This window comes from Dendropsophus ebraccatus, chromosome 10 (assembly GCF_027789765.1).
Source record: "Dendropsophus ebraccatus isolate aDenEbr1 chromosome 10, aDenEbr1.pat, whole genome shotgun sequence".
Taxonomy (NCBI): domain Eukaryota; kingdom Metazoa; phylum Chordata; class Amphibia; order Anura; family Hylidae; genus Dendropsophus; species Dendropsophus ebraccatus.
The window spans coordinates 23,573,420-23,590,453 of record NC_091463.1 but is presented as its reverse complement, the minus strand read 5'-3'; the positions used below and the strand labels follow the sequence as shown (position 1 = coordinate 23,590,453).

Genomic DNA, 17,034 nt, shown 5'->3' with positions numbered 1-17,034 from the left:
GACTTTCAGTGCCTCATGAGAGAGATGAAAGATGCATTTAAAGGGGAAATAGCAACCCTACGCCAGGACCTGCATAATGTGGGACAAAGAGTTGAAGTACTGGAAGACGATCATGACCATACACGAACCTACATAGCTGAGCTGCAAGCTACGGTGACGGCCCAGCATCAAGCCCTAAGTGATTGTCAAAGACACTTAGAAGATCTAGATAACAGAGGGCGACGCCACAACATCAGAGTCAGAGGCCTTCCGGAGAGGTCCCAGTCAGAGGATCTACGCCAGGTCCTTCAAGAACTGTTCAATATGATCATAGGCCCTCCAATGGACCGAGTCATACAACTAGACAGGGCCCACAGGGCACTGAAAGCAAGAGATAACAATGGGAGGCCACGAGATGTGATCTGCTGCGTCACTGATTTTGTGACCAAAGAACTGATTATGCAAAAAGCCAGAGACATGAAAGATATCCTGTATGATGGTGCCCATCTCCAACTGCTGCCTGACCTCTCATGGGCCACCTTACAGAGACGCAGACTGCTCAAACCCCTGCTGCAAAACCTGAAGGATGCCAATATCTTATACAGGTGGGGGTTCCCGTTTAGCTTGAACGTAAGACGCAATGGGAAGACAGCGACGCTCCGTGGTGCAGCTGACCTGGAGCAGTTCTGCGGAGACCTTGACATCCCGGTGCCCGATCTCCCTGCCTGGGAACTTCTCCCACCGCCCCCGCCGCCCCCACCGGCCTGGACTCCTGCGAGAGTGCGACGTAAAAGGGCACCCTCCTCCACGCCGCAAGGGAAACGAACACCGGCCCAGAGACATAGACCTAAAGAATGATCAGACCGGTCCCACCCTGTGGAACCCTTCTTCCTAGCTTGGCTAACATGCCTCCTGGACTTCCAGGGACCCTACTACACACACAATGTTTATACCTTTGCCGCCTTTTTCTCAAGAAATTATTTACAATTTTCACTTGCAGGTCAGGCCACGGAGTGTGGCCTCAAGTTCCTTTCCAAGTTGTTTGGTTAATATTACTCTTATATTTGGTTACCAGTAGTGACATCCGACTAAGTATTCCCCCTACCTGTCCAGAGTCTTAGTGGCTCTGGGGAATCCCCTTAGGGATTTCCTGGTTTAGACGTCATACCAGTCCTCTCAATTTATTCCTTGCTCTGGACGGGAGCTGTCCGTGATAGATGACAGTGTTGACTGTAAGATTGTTTTTGTTAATGTTATGTCTCTTGTCTCCCACTTGTTTAGTACCCTTTCCTAACACTCCCCTTCCAACTGGCTACCCAGGGAACCAGGTATCTGCTACATCAACTCTGCTGGAGCTCGATGGAAATCTTCACTGCTCGTGGGCTCCCGGAGACCCCCCGAGGTCAGGTATGCGGTGGTCTTGTTCCTCAGGTGATCGAGAGAGCCTACCCTTGCCCCCCTCTCCATGGCGCGCATAATCTCGTTTAAAGGGGTAGTCCACCCAAAATTTTTTTCTTTCAAATCAACTGCTACCATGAAGTGCCAGAGATTTGTAATTTACTTCTATTAAAAAATCTCAAGCCTTCCAGTACTTCTCAGCTGCTGTATGCCTAACAGGAAGTTGTATTATTTCCAGTCTGGAGAGCAGGAGAGGTTTTCTATGGGGATTTGCTCCTGCTTTGGACAGTTCCTGACATGGACAGAGGAGGCAACAGAGAGCACTGGGTCAGACAGGAAAGAAAACACCACTTCCTGCTGGACACACAGCAGCTGATAAGTACTGGAAGACTTAAGATTTTTTAATAGAAGTGAATTACAAATCTCTGGCACTTTATGGCACCAGTTGATTTGAAAGAAAAAATTTTTGGTGGACTACCCCTTTAATGTGAAGGGTCTTAACAGTAACCAAAAGCGCCGCCTCCTTCTAAGAGAGCTGAAGGCCCTAGGGGCTGAGATAGCTTTTATACAGGAGACCCACCATGATAGTACATGCTCCTTTAAATTTGCCGCAGCCAAATATCCCACGGTCTACACATCCACTCATGATAAGAAACGTGCGGGAGTAGCCATTCTTATAGCCAAACAATGCCCCCTCCAGGTCACCTCCTCGTTAATAGACCCTAGGGGACGTTATGTGATCCTTACGGGTGCGCTGAGGGGGATCCCGGTGGTCCTCTGTAACCTCTACTGCCCCAACAATAACCAGATATCCTTCCTAACGCAGGTATTTAACAAGGTTTCATCCGCGGTGGGACAACAGGCAGCCCCACTCCTCCTGATAGGGGGAGATTTTAATGCACTTCTCTCCCCTAGCATGGATAGGATGTCACGGGGCCGGGAGGGGCCCCCCCCCCGGCACTACTTCAGCTATCCCAGAAATTTAGACAACTAATTAGGAGACATGGCCTATACGATCTCTGGAGAGTGACCCACCCAACTGATAAAGCCTTTACCTTCTACTCTCACCCTCATCTTACACATACACGTATCGACTATTTCTTAGGGAACGTAGTGGGACAACGGATGACGAAACATGTTGATATCACTGGTATCTCCTGGTCGGATCATTCCCCGGTAGCGCTGACCCTACGGGACCACTCTACACCCCGCAGGGTATGCCACTGGCGCCTTAATGAACTGTTACTAAAAAACTTAACGCACAGGGAATCCCTGCGACAATGCATATCCAGTTACTTCGCTACTAATGAGGGTAGTGTACCTACACACGCCACGCTATGGGACGCACATAAGGCGGTTCTGCGGGGGCACTGTATCTCTTTGTCCTCTAAACTGAAAAAAGACGCTAACAAACAAGCTGAGGTTCTTGCTGAACGCATTCGTTCCCTGGAAGAGGCACTAGTGACCTCCCCATCGGTGCAGGTCTTGAAACAATTAGTGGCAACCCGTAATGAACTAAAAGACTTGGCTGTTCTCCATGTGGACCGCCTTCTGCGATATACCAAACATACCTATTATGAGAAAGCTAATAAGGCCCATTCTTTGTTGGCAGCCCAACTCCGGGACACTGCGGCCTCAGCAATGCCTTATGCTGTTAAAACTGACACGGGAACCTTGGAATATAACCCGGACCGTATAGCCCTACGCTTTGCGGAGTACTATAGCAAACTATATTCCCTCCCTTCCTCTCTCCCTGACAATCCGCACCTACGCTCCCAAATTCTTTCTTCCTTCTTAGACTCGTGTCACCTGCCCAAATTGCAACCAGCAGACCTCCAGACCCTCAACTCTCCCTTCACTCTAGAGGAATTATCCTAGGTGGTCAAGGACCTACCGCATGGAAAATCCCCTGGCCCGGATGGCCTCCCTTATTCCTACTATAAGACCTTCACGGACATTCTCTCTACACATATGCTGACCTTATACAACGACTTTCTTACGGGAGAGCAGATCCCCACGCGAATGCTTGACTCATATATAACAGTGGTCCCTAAACCCGACAAGGACCCTACAGATTGTGCCAGTTATAGACCAATATCCCTGCTTAATGCAGACCTTAAGATCTTCACAAAACTCTTGGCCAACAGACTGGGGGCGCTCCTGCCGAGGCTCATTGACAAAGACCAGGTGGGCTTTGTGGTTAACCGACAAGCAGGGGACAATACGCGGAGGACTATTGACCTCATAGAAGTCCTAAACAAGACTAAGTCCTCGGGCCTCCTGCTCAGTCTGGATGCGGAAAAGGCCTTTGATAGGCTGAGCTGGCCATTCCTGGAGGCGACTTTGGACGCCTTTGGAGTGGAGGGCTCGTTTCTTAAAGCTATTTCTTCCCTGTATTCTACGCCTACTGCTGAAGTTCGGCTGCCTCATGCCCTGTCTCCCCGTCTCCAGATAAAAAATGGGACGCGACAGGGGTGCCCCCTCTCCCCTCTTTTGTTTATCTTATGCATAGAGCCCTTAGCAGCTAAGATCAGACTCGATCCAAACGTTCAGGGGGTCCTTGTCCGGGATAGGGAGTTCAAGCTATCTTTATTTGCAGACGACATTCTCCTGACATTGCGTAACCCCACTACGTCCCTACCTAACCTTCATACCCTCCTGCACACCTATGGCGAACTATCAGGCTACAAAATAAACACAACAAAGACAGAGGCTCTCCCTATAAATCTTCCCACAGGGCAGGTGACCACCCTTAAATCCTCTTACCCCTACAAATGGAAAGACCATAGTATTAGATACCTGGGCACTAACATCACCTTAACTTACTCTTCCCTTTTCCGCCATAACTTCCCCCCACTCCTACGTGAGGTCACAGCCAAGTTGGCTAAGTGGACTACCCTCCCCCTTTCTCTGCTCGGCCGTATAGCTGCGGTAAAGATGTCCGTCCTTCCGAAGCTCCTTTACCTATGGGAAACCCTACCTGTCCCTAACCCTAAGATGTTTCTGAAGACTTTTCAGAAAATCATAATGAGGTTTATTTGGGGAGGCAGACGTCACCGTATTCCCCTTCAGGTTATGACGTCCAAAAACAGTGGCCGGGGGTCTGGGGGTTCCAGACTTGCAACAGTACTATTGGGCGGTACATCTCAGACGGGTACCGGCATGGTCCTCCCTACTCCCACACACTAAGTGGATGTACCTGGAAAGGCTGTGGATGGCCCCTGGTCACCCCAACAGCACGCTCTGGAGCCCCGGCTCCCCACCTCTGCCCAGGGACTCTTTGGGCCCTATGAGATTGACCGTACGGATATGGGAGGACACGTGCTCCCTGGCCTCCCTTAGGTCCCCCTGCTCCCTACTAACCTCCTTCCTCTATAATCCCTCTATACCGGCGAGTATGCAGGCAGAGGTGATAGCCCCTTGGTTGCAGACGAAGCTTTTTCATTTTGCCGATATAGTGGACCCCCTTCGGCGAACCCTTCTCCCCTTTCAAAAACTGCGGGAGCGATTCCATCTCCCCCTTCGAGCTTATGGCCTTTACGAAGAGATATCACATTATAAAAACACGTTCTGTCCAGAGGACGGATTCCCCAAACCTACCTCATTTGAGTGGCTGTGTAAGACTTGTGACTCCACCAGAGGACTCATATCCTCCATTTATGATACCATCTCTCGACCACCTGACAGAGACTCGGCCAAGCTACCCTACATGGTTAAATGGGAGGAATACCTCGGTAGAGAGCTACCACCCGAAATCTGGCAGATAGTGTGGTCACAGGCATCGAAGACTTCTACATGTGTCAGCTACAAGGAAAACCAGTACAAAATAATGATGCACTGGTACCACACTCCTGCCTTACTACATAAGCTGTTCCCACAGGTCTCAGAACTATGTTGGCGATGTAACTCACGGGTGGGTACTATCCCCCACATCTTCTGGGACTGTGATAACTTGATACAATTCTGGAGGGAAGTGAAACTTCTGATACGCTCAGTGGTGGGAGTGGTGGTTCCATTAGATGCCTCCACGTACTTACTGAATATTCCCCCTAAGAATCTTCGCAAACATGGAGCGCGCCTCCTCCTACACATCCTAACAGCCGCTAAATGTACTATAGCAGCGGCATGGAAATCCACTGACACTCCTTCTAGTCAGGCGCTGATCAGCAAGCTTAGAGATATCAGGAGGATGGAGTACCTCTCTGCTTTGAATGCCAATACAGTTGAAAAATTTGGCTTGGTCTGGGACCCCTGGGATGCCCGTTACCCGCCAGCCTTCCCCTCCTAATGTACTATCCCTTAGTCTCATGTCTGTTTTTGTCTTTCTGTTTTGGTCCGTGTTATTTGTTATATGTAGTTTCTATGTTACACAGGAGTTTCTGTTGCTTTGCCCCAGGTTACTATTTCTTTTATTTTGTGTTTTGTTCCTGCTCCTTATACGGGATACTTCAGTTTAAGGTCGTACATTTTGACATCTATATTACTTCTTGGCCTGATAGATCTTATACATAGTATTCTTTCATCATGGGGTGACATAACACTCACGTGAAATTGCTTCTCCTGTATGACCACCAATGTTCAAAGCTAACTGTATCCTTGTAATGTTTGTTTTATAAATTGAAATTTTGTAATAAATAAACAGTTTATTAAAAAAAAAGTCTTCATCGATGAAGTCTCACTGACAAATTTCATTCCCCGTTCACAGTGATCTCCAATTAGGCAGCCCCAATATAAGTCTATAGGGCTGCCTGGATGAAGATGATTGACAGTGGAGAAGTCAAGTTCACCTAATCAGTGGGGAAGGGGGGGGGTTCCACTGCTTTGAGACTCTGACCGATCAAGGTCACTTTAGAGCATTGTAACCATTTCTTTTTTTACTCTGGAACGTCACATTTCTGGGTAGTAAAAATACAACCTCTCTCATTCTCTCATTAATGGTGCACAAAGTGTACCTGTAATTTAGGACTACAAAGGTCTCCAGCATTCTAAAAATATATATATATAAATTATGTTTGGAACATAAGCAGCACAGTGACCTCTCTGGCTAATGTTTTTGTCATATGACTCAAAAGAAATTTTTGTTGCATGACTCCGACTGTCATGTGACTTATAATTAATTTCAATTCAACTTGTTTTCTATTTTTTTCTTAACAGAGATGTAATAAATGGTCATTAGGAATAAGAGTTTTTATCACCGCTCTACCACCATAGTGTGTGGCCACAACCCTGGGAATACAATGAGGGTCAACTCAATACAACTGCACAACTAGGTCATGTCAAAGTTGCATTTGACTTGAACTTTGGAACAACTTGCACATAGTTGTAACATAGTAGGAGTAAAAGAAGACCAAGGCAGTTGCACAACCTTTATCTTCTATCGAAGTGAACTTTATGGTAAAAAAGTTGTGCAGTTTCAAGTGCTCCGTCATTAGAAAAAACTGTCAACTTCATAGAGACATGTCATGTTAAAGGTTTGATTGGTTGGTGTCTGGGTGGGTTGTTCAAACCCTCTCCGATCTCTAGAATAGGCTGGTAGAAGTATTCAGCTTAGCGCTTTTTTCCCTGGCTTGCTGGTCTTTGTGCAATATGGACTTAAAGGGGTCATCCTGAGAGCTGAAGCCTTTTGCTCCCTGGTACTCACTTCCTAAGATTCTATGTCTCGGAAGTAGGCCCTCCCAGGCCGGGAGAAACTGTTTCAGCCTTGGGAAGCCTTGCTTTGTTTGTATAACAAAAGTTTTGTTAAAGCATACTTATCATTAAAAAAGTGTTTTGACGTGTAACATGTTAAACGTTTTCATCTTACTGATCAGGAGAATGAGCGGGTAGCAGCATATGGTAGTGAACTGCACTCCTCTGCTGCCAATGATCCAGTGGCCCTATAGACTTATAATTAGAGATGAGCAAACCATGCCGAGGTTCAGGCTTGTACAAACCCGAACTTCATCACAGCTCGCTCAATTCTACTTATAATACATTCACCTGAATGGAGATAGCCGCAAGCTGCAGAGTGAAATGCACCACTGGCCCATTCTCCTGATTGGTGGTTAAGACTCCAACCGAACAAGACTTCTGACTCGTCCCTGTGACTAGCTGATAACTAGTTTTTCATCCTAATCTATATAGTTACGGCTGTACTAGCAGCAAGTAGATAACAGCAGCGGCACTCACCACCTTAGTCTAGACACTTTTATTCCAGGTCAGATAACAGACATGACAAAATGCAATGCAATAAAACTGAGCTATGATTGTTTCGCGCTACACACGCTTCATCGGGCTCACACGTATAGTTGCGGCTGTGCTGCTATATATACACAATGAGACCCTCAAGAAATCCGGTGTAGTATTTGCATACAATGAATATTCCCCCCCCCCCCAATGTTTATTTAAAATTTCTATTGAATAGTAAATGAATCTGTCTATATGGCAGAAAAAAGACGCAGTGAGGGAAAATCTACATATGGAGATGATTATTTCTAGTTGTATAATTGCTGCAGACTTACAATGTATAAGTCTCTGCTGGAGAACATGAGACAATTAAATGTTGTTTCTGGATCCCGGTTTTATTTGCCTGAAAGCAATTTAGATAAATGGGTCTCATCAGTCTGTTTTGTATTTTTCATATTAACCCTTTGAGGACCAGGCCCAAAATGACCCAGTGGACCGCGCAAATTTTGATCTTTAGTGTTTCCGTTTTTCCCTCCTCCCCTTCTAAGAGCTCTAGCACTTTCAGTTTTCTATCTACAGGCCATGTGGGGTCTTGTTTTTTACAGGAATAGTTGTACTTTGTAATGGCGTCTTTCATTCTACCATAACATGTATGATGGAATTCCAAATATATTATTTATGAAGATATAAATAGGTGAAATCGCAAAAAAGAATGCAATATGGTAACGTTTGGGGGGTTCCTGTGTCTATGTAATGCACTATATGGTAACAGTGACATGATACTATTACTCTATAGGTCAGCCCGAACACAACCATATGCAGGTTACACAGATTCTCTAATGTCATATATATATTTTTTAAATGAAATCCTTTTTTTTGGCAATTAATTATAAATAAAATGGGCCTATTGTGACGCTTATAACGGTTTTATTTTTTCACCTACGGGGCTGTATCGGGTGTCATTTTTTCCACCATGATCTCTAGTTTTTATTAATACCATATTTGTGAAGATCGGACGTTTTGATCACTTTTTATTAATTTTTTTTATATATAATGTAACATAAAATCGGTAATCCGCGCACTTTATTCCCTCTCTCCGTGTACGCCGTTTACCGTTCGCAATGACGCTTGTTATATTTTAATAGATCAGACAATTACGCACGCTACGGTATATTATATGTTTATTTGTTTATTTATTTTTATATGTTTTATTTATATAATGGGAAAGGGGGGTGATTTCAACTTTTATTGGGGGAGGGGTTTTGGGGTAGTGTGTTAGTGTTTTTAACTTTTTTTTTTTTACACATTTGAAGTCCCTTTGGGGGACTTGTACATAGATTAGTTTGATTTCTACACTGATGATTGCTATGCCATAGGCATAGCATTGATCAGTGTTATCGGCGATCTGCTCATTGAGCCTGCCTGTGCAGGCTCAGTGTAGCAGATCGCCGATCGGACCGCACGGAGGCAGGTAAGAGACCTCCGGCGGCCCGTTTTACCGATCGGGATCCCCGCAGTCACACTGCGGGGGTCCCGATCGGTAAGTGACCGGGGACTCCCCCTGTCACTTACACTTAAACGCCGCGGTCGCGCCGCGATCGCGGCGTTTAAGGAGTTAATGACACGCGGCAGCGCGATCGCTGCAGCGTGTCATTGCCGGTGAGGTCCCGGCTGCTGATTGCAGCCGGCCCCCACCTGCTATGAAGCGCGCTCCGCTCCGGAGCACGCTTCATAGCGGGAGAAACACCCAGGGCGTACAGTTACGCCCTAGGTCGTCTGGGGACAGACTTCCATGGCGTAACTATACGCCCTGGGTCGTCTAGGGGTTAAAGCCAGGTTGGTCTATTGATATATATACTGCACAACCCGACAACTTTCCAAGACTTGGCAACTGGAGTTTAGGTATAAGTGGAGTAAAAAGTTCTTTGTGTTGTTAAAAAAAAAAAGGTCTTTGAAAGTCACTAGTTTGTGAATGGATGAATTCTACTAAATAGACATCAATACATTTGCTGCCCTAGGGAGACACAGAGAGGGAGGACAGAGTCCATTGTCCATCAAAAGCTGTGCATAGCATTCACAATGACTGTGACTTAGTCTCTCGGAGCTTCATTCAGAGCATATATAATACGTAGCGAGCGGGAAGTTATCCGCAAGAGAATAGAACGCATGAAAATTCAGCAAATTCTATATTTGCATTGTAAAAAAGCAGCTTAAGTTCTGGCCACAGGCTAACCGCAGGCAGTAAAAACAATAACCCGGCCAAAATAGGGTTGTTAGCGTCTAACACTGTATAATGTAGGATTTTTTTAATCTACTTGTAGTTGTAATAAATGCACTAAGCATACAATTTTAAGTAGTATAGTGACGTCAGTTATATTCTCGGTTAAAGTTTTATAGCGCATCATAGGCTATTATTAGAGAATAATGTAGCGGATTCTTGTGCTTTCTTGTGTCTACCTTCTGCTTATCTGTTTTAGCTGATGCAGCAGGCATGGGGTTTCAGCCATATTGATTCATATTAGCCTATTGAAATGATTTTCCCTATGCAGAGAGAAGGCGCGGATCTAATGAGGTCTCCTGTGTTTGGTTAGTTGGTGCTCATAGTTGGGTTGGTATCTGTTCACAAAATAAATAGTTTTGATTCATTTTCCTATTTAGAGTATGTGCAATAGTGCAATAAAGAGAAAGTGATTTGACCTTTGATCACAAGTGAGGTGTTTTAGGAAGTTTTGATCATCCCATAAAGATATCAGCATGCATATAGAACTCGGAGCTGTCAGATAGTTTGTGACACGTGATAAAGTCATCCTAGAGTTCACAGTAAGCCAGATGACCAAGGGCAGACAACTTCCTCTGACGTAATAAACACTGTGATTTTCTGTTGGTCAGGCTAGTGATCACATGACCTAGTAACAGTAATGGAATGTATAGATGCAGCAGTGTTGGATTTAAAAAGATGGTGCTGTACGACTAGCAATGGTGAGTGTGCATGATATGAGCAAAATAAAAACTTCTTTATCGCCCCATTGAAGAACTTTACCAGTACAATAAAAAAGCAACTTCGCAACTTCTACAATATTCGATGCACTCTCATCAGTTTCAATGGCAATTAAGTGGCTAGTTGGACCTTAAGCTATAAGAGCAACTGGAACAGTATTCAGTATTTTATTCATGAATAGTGTTTTGATTACTAATCATCGACGATCATTTCACTACTTGATTCTTCACGATATACAGGAAACCAATCGGTTACAGTGAGCAGTGGCGATGATGCTGCAGGGGCACTGCGAAAGGTAAGTATAACTTTATTATTATGTTCCCACCACCAGCTGCTTTCCCGATTTTTTCCTCTTTGCCTAGAGTACCCCTTTAAGGATTTCTCCTAGCTACTTCAATACTGGTACAGATTATCTACCTTTGATGTGTATAAAAAAGCAAAAAAAGCACAATTTAGTTTCGGTTGGTAAAAGGTGTGGGCATCACCAATAGATCACCCTTAGACAAGGTTGTTATATGGGTTCTTAGTTTTCCAGTAAAAGATATACATGTCAGTACTAATTATTACTTTTATTATTGTACAGTGGGACCCATTGGATATCAAGTCCCTTTTCTGCTGCACAGCTGAACATATAGTTTGTCCGCCGCTGACTTCTAACTTCAAGCAGACTTCAGTGAACAGACACCCTTAGCATTTAAACTCTCTTTTTTCTCGACACTCCAAAATAAATTTGCTATACGAGTCTTTAGCTCGATTTATGAGCAAGTTGAAATATCACCCCCGTAAAAGATCTTTTTCGCGATATAAAATAGAAGGATTATCTTTATAATAATAATAAAAATGAGATAATGATGATGATAATCGCTCAAATTAATCCAAAAAAATTACATTCTAATTAGAGGACTTGATGCTTTTTGACCTTCGAGTGGCTCTTTTGTAGAAAACGATTCGATAGAGTGACAGGTATGATTTAACCTCGTGCCAGTCTACTAGAAATTGTTGGGTACAGCCTGGAATCCTGAATTGCTTCTCCAGTAATCATTCTGATTTCGAACACTTTGAAAATAAAAATAATTACCGGCCCACCTTCTTCTCGGGAAAGTAGGACACAGCCTGATAAAAGCCCTTCCTCCTAGGAAGCCGGCCTTAGTGGTCTTCTTTCAGTTCTGCTCTTAAACAGATTAGCTTTTGATTTGATGAACATAAATTTCAATTTCTGTTCTCATAGACGTTATTTTTTTTTTTTTTTAGGTCACGACGGCACCTACATTGTTCTAATTCCAGCGCGTTCATTCAGGCTTCGGCTAAGGAACGACCTACAGCTGACTTTCCTAAGAAGCTTCCTCTTCGGTTTGATTTGTTTTTAACATACTGAAAACGCTTCTGCAAAAAGCATTTCTGTGTCGAATCAGGAAAACGTACTTTAATAGTTGTGAAAGCAATTTAAACTTGGATTGCTAAGTCACCGGTTATATAATCCTTGAACTGTATTTTTATAATATGTGAATTCTATCCTGGTTAGGGAAAGAGTCGAGGCAGATTGGGACAGTAAAGTGTGAATTCTCTAATAAGATGGAAAGCCTTAACTAAACCATAAGAAATCTTTCAAGTAGTATTTAAATATTTGACAATTGTTAGGGTAACTTCAAGTAATAACCATTGTGATTTTTGCTTCAGCGCAGGGATCTAACACTATCATCGTTCTAGCTTTAAAAGCTCTGATGTCTTCTCATAGAACATATAAATGAGTTCTCATCTTGTTACAATGCTCGTTTTCAAAAAATAAAATAATCACAGCTTCTTCTACTACATGGACCCCTGGCAATCAGCTATAAGCTGCAAGAGCATCCAGCTCAAGTGTGCAATTCCCCTGCAGTGCCACCACAGGTGATATGAGGCATTACACAACTGGAGAAGCAGCTTTGATTGTTAATAATTATTTGGGGTGGGGCTCAAACATTGTCACTGTTTTAAGTTCTAGCTGTCTTATAGGGAAATCTATCTTCATAAGCTCTGATGGGTACACATACTTTTCGGAGGCGGCAGGTGAGAGAGTAACAATGAAGTATTGCTTACCTCTCCCCGGGCCTGCTTTGAGTGGTGGGACCCACCTTGGGAAACCCATCGGAATTAATTTCTTCCCTGAGTTGTGATGATGTCCCCTGAGTGGTGAATATGCCTGTCCCGGCTGATGGACAGCACGCTCAGCCAATCAGTGACTGGAGTGTTGTCCTGCCCCAGTCACTGACTGGCTGAGCAGCCAGTCCATCAGCCCATATGTGCAGCGCGGGAGATCCTGGAGCCAGGCGGGAGTCCACCAGTGACGATCCAGGGATGAAGAGGCACGGGGAAAGGTGAGTTAATACTTTCCCCTGTGCCCAAAACAGAAGCCAGACTTCTCCTTTAAGTTTTAAGTTTTTCACAATCCTATAGAAGGTTTCCCTAAATATACAATAATCATTGGTTGTCCTACTGCAGAAACTCCTGTCAATCAGCTGTAAACTGCAAGAGCATCCACCATCAAGCATCAAATTACCCTGCAGCTGCAGGTTACACGAGGCATTACACTGTATGGGTAACTTAAAATATTAAGTACATACGAACCTGCTCATAGGTACTTGCTACATTTCAAAGCAAGTCTTCTTATTTTCCTATGTGGCGCCATTTTGGAGTATTTAAATTCAACTCAAACTAATTAATCCATTTGGGGCACTGGAGGCCCCTAGTGCACTATATGCCGCTTGTACAGTACATCCCTTCCCTCACAATCTCAAGTACAGGGACCCCTTTGGATACTGTGAATAGGGCATAACTCGTCCAGATGGGAATTCTCCTTTAACAAACTCAACATTACCTAATACAATATTTGAACATGGATTTTCTAAGCCAGACACCCCCATTAAAGGGAAACTAACATCAGGTAAGAAGACTTGAAATGCTGAGAGTAAAAGGCATTTTTGGCAAACTTTACATTATCCATTATGCAAATTAGGCAGTTTGGTGCACTAGTGGTAGGACTACCTCATGAAGATAGTGGACACTCGGCTTATCACTGCAGGGTGCAGGATGAATATTCAATAAGTGGGGCTGGCTGGTGCACTGAGGATGGTAGTCCTGCTCCCGATGCACCAAACCACCTAATTTGCATAATGAATAAAGTAAAGATTACCAAAAACTGCACTGAGGATTAAGGTAAGAAAATTACCTTCATTCTAAGTGTCCCTGGCACTACAGGAACATAGCAGCGAAGAGTCTTCTACCCCACTGTTAGTTTCCCTAAGAGGAACTATCAGCAGGTTAGACGAATTAGCAATATTCCCGTGCTGTTAGTTGTTGGTAAGATGTTAGGAGCACTGGGGGCGGGGTTACCACCACTCCGAGCACCGATTTGGCCATTGATAATCATTAGAGGGGGCTGGCCGGCTGTGTGCCGTAGCCCAGCTCACAACTAACAGCACGGAACTGGTGCTGAGGATAGAGGTAAGAGACATACCTCTATCCTCAGCCATTAGGGAGCCATCAGCGGGTTAGATTTGTCTAACCTGCTGATAGTTCTCCTTTAAGAACATTTTGAAGGCAAAAAATCCCTTCTGAGCAGCAAAGACAGTAACCTCAGAATCTGACTCCTGTAAATCACTAGGGAATGATTCTATATTGAATCCTTAAGTGAAAGCTATACTAAATTTATCCCGCACATCTGCTCAGCTCCGACTGCTCGGCCCCAGCATGTTCTACGTGACAGATTCGCTTTAAACATGCAAACCAGTCAAAGTTTTATGACTTGCCTCATAGCTGGATGGAGTCCCTACGAGTCCCATCATCTTCACAAGCGAGAATATCAGAAGTGACAACATATGGAGGGATGTCATGTAAAAATAATGCGTGCAAGATACAAATTTTTTTTCCGACTTTTTAAGTTCATCCACATGTAAAGGAATTGTTTTAATGTACAGGATGCAAAATGCTTTCCGCTTGGAACGGTCATGAGAGCGGCAATATAAGTCTATTAGAAAATCTTTGGAATCAAATGACACAACTTTGGCTCCATCTTTTACAGTCAAGTGAGCAATATGATGAGCCCATAGAGCTCTATAAGAGTCTGAATTTCTGTGTTTTCCAGCAGATATTTAATTATACCTCTATGCTTTCCTCCCAGAACAGATGCACTGTCAGACAGAAAAGCTGCACAGCTCCGATTACAGCTGAAAAACATCTCTCAGTGGCTTTTTATGGATTCTCTATCATAGTGATTAAACAACGGCGTGTCAAAAAACTACATAACTACGTGGAAAACTTCACCTCGAAAAAGCCAGAGTCAGATTTTTATCACCAGTGACCCCCAAATGATTGGTTAGTAAAGAGCAACTATGAACATACCATCTAATCTACACATATCATGGTATAGAGCAGGAGGAGCTGAACAGATAGATAGTTTTATGAGAAAAGTTCCAGGATAACTTGTCATTTATGCATCTAAATCTCTGCTAAATCGGGGCTAGGTGGTCAGGTGGGTGGCCCTACTCAGTGATTGTCAGTTAACTGTAAAAGTGTGTATATGAACAATTGTCAGTTTATGAGTAGAACTGCCCACTTGTCTATTTAGCCCAGAATGAGGAGGGATTTGGGCATATAAGTGATTGTCAATTATTGAGTAGAACTGCCCATTTGTCTAATTAGCCCAGAATGAGGAGGGATTTGTGCATATAAGTGATTGTCAATTATTGAGTAGAACTGCCCACTTGTCTAATTAGTCTAGAATGAGGAGGGATTTGTGCATATAAATCTATGCTTATTACTCAGTAGAACTGCCCACTTGTCTAATTAGCCTAGAATAAGGAGGGATTTGTGCATATAAATATATGCCAATTACTAAGTAGAACCACCCACTTGTCTAATTAGTCTAGAATAAGGAGGGATTTGTGCATATAAACGATTGTCAATTACTGAGTAGAACTGCCCACTTGTCTAATTAGCCCAGAATAAGGAGAGATTTGTGCATATAAACGATTATCAATTATTGAATAGAACCGCCCACTTATAGCCCAGAGGTTCACATGAATAAAATAATAAATAAAGTTATTATGATTCATTGCCAAAAAGACTATAAATCAATCTGCTTAGCTCCTCATCCTGTTCTTTAACAAGAAGCCTGTAGATTGGACTGCATTTTCAATGTTACACGTTCTCTTAAAAGTGAATCTCTCACCCCATGACCACCTACTAAGCTGGTGGCACCACTGGATAGATATCAGTACAAGCATTCAGAACATACCTTTGCTGCCTGTGTAAGTGGTTTTATTTTCATAAAAATAGACTTTTATTTGGGCCATGAAAAGTGTCAAGGAGGCAGGGTCTATTGTACCATAGGCACTAGCACTGCTACACCTTGCTGTGCTGTATACCTGCCCCTTTGCATAATCAGTGATGTGCACTGTGCATATAGCATAGTGAGGAGTAATGGTGCAAAGGCCCAGGAAACCTTAGGTCCCGCCTCCTTGACACTATTCATGGCCCGAATAAAGGCATTGTTTTATGAAAATAGAAACAAAACTAGGAAACAAAGGTATGCTCAGAATGCTTGTAATAATATCTATCCAGCATAGCTGCCAGCTTGATGGGCGTTCAGGGGGTTACAGATTCACTTTGATCAATAGTGTGGGAGATCCCTATATGACTTAGGGCTAGTGGACTGGGGTCATCTTGAGTGAATTAGCCCTCTTTAATGGTTCACATGCCACAGTTGGCTTCCTATCTTCCCTGTACATCACAAGAGTATTACCAAGAGCCTTTTATCACATCAGCCCTACCTGTCTCTGAAGGGTGTGCATCCTTACGCACAACTTTTTGTTTTGTGTTACATGTTTTTTAATAATTAATATTAAAGTTTAAGATTTCCACTCTATTCTATGTTATCATTTGGACTGATTTCTGTGACTGCTATTTTTTTTGCCACTTTCACAATGATAAGTTCCAAATCAAAGTTGGCCCGATCCTTCAAAAACACATTCATGCTGGGATTGGCTAAGCCAAGTGTTTGTGCAGGTTCCAAAGCTGGGGGCCCACCGGAGGATCCTCTGGTGGGCCAGTCTGACACTGGTTGTGAGACCACCATACGCAGCAACTACTACCAAAACTAAATATTTCAGACAACACGTATTAAATGTGCATGGTCCTCTTAAAGTGTTGCTATAATTTAAAAGATTATTTATATGTCATAAAGGAGTTAGGATCTTGGTGTTCAGACCTCCATCAATTGTAAGAATAAGCCATAAGACACAGCTCATCACTTGTCTTCCTGACAGGGAAAGAGGAGGGCACGTAAGGAGGCATCCACCGTGCTGCAGGCACACACTGTTATAGATATAGACTGACATACTAAAAGGACACAGCTGATTCCTAGAACCTTCCACCCCATAGCAGAAGTATCCCTGAGTTGGTGGGTGACAGCGGTGGCATCGTTACCTTTCTTACTGCACAATGTAAATGTGACTGGC

General features: G+C 43.7%; 1 protein-coding gene across 3 annotated transcripts in view; it reads right to left on the bottom strand.

Annotated features, from left to right (window-relative positions):
- Positions 1-17,034, bottom strand: part of BRINP1 (BMP/retinoic acid inducible neural specific 1) — a 156,415-nt gene that overhangs the window by 80,121 nt on the left and 59,260 nt on the right. The gene's annotated exons all lie outside the window — the stretch shown is intronic.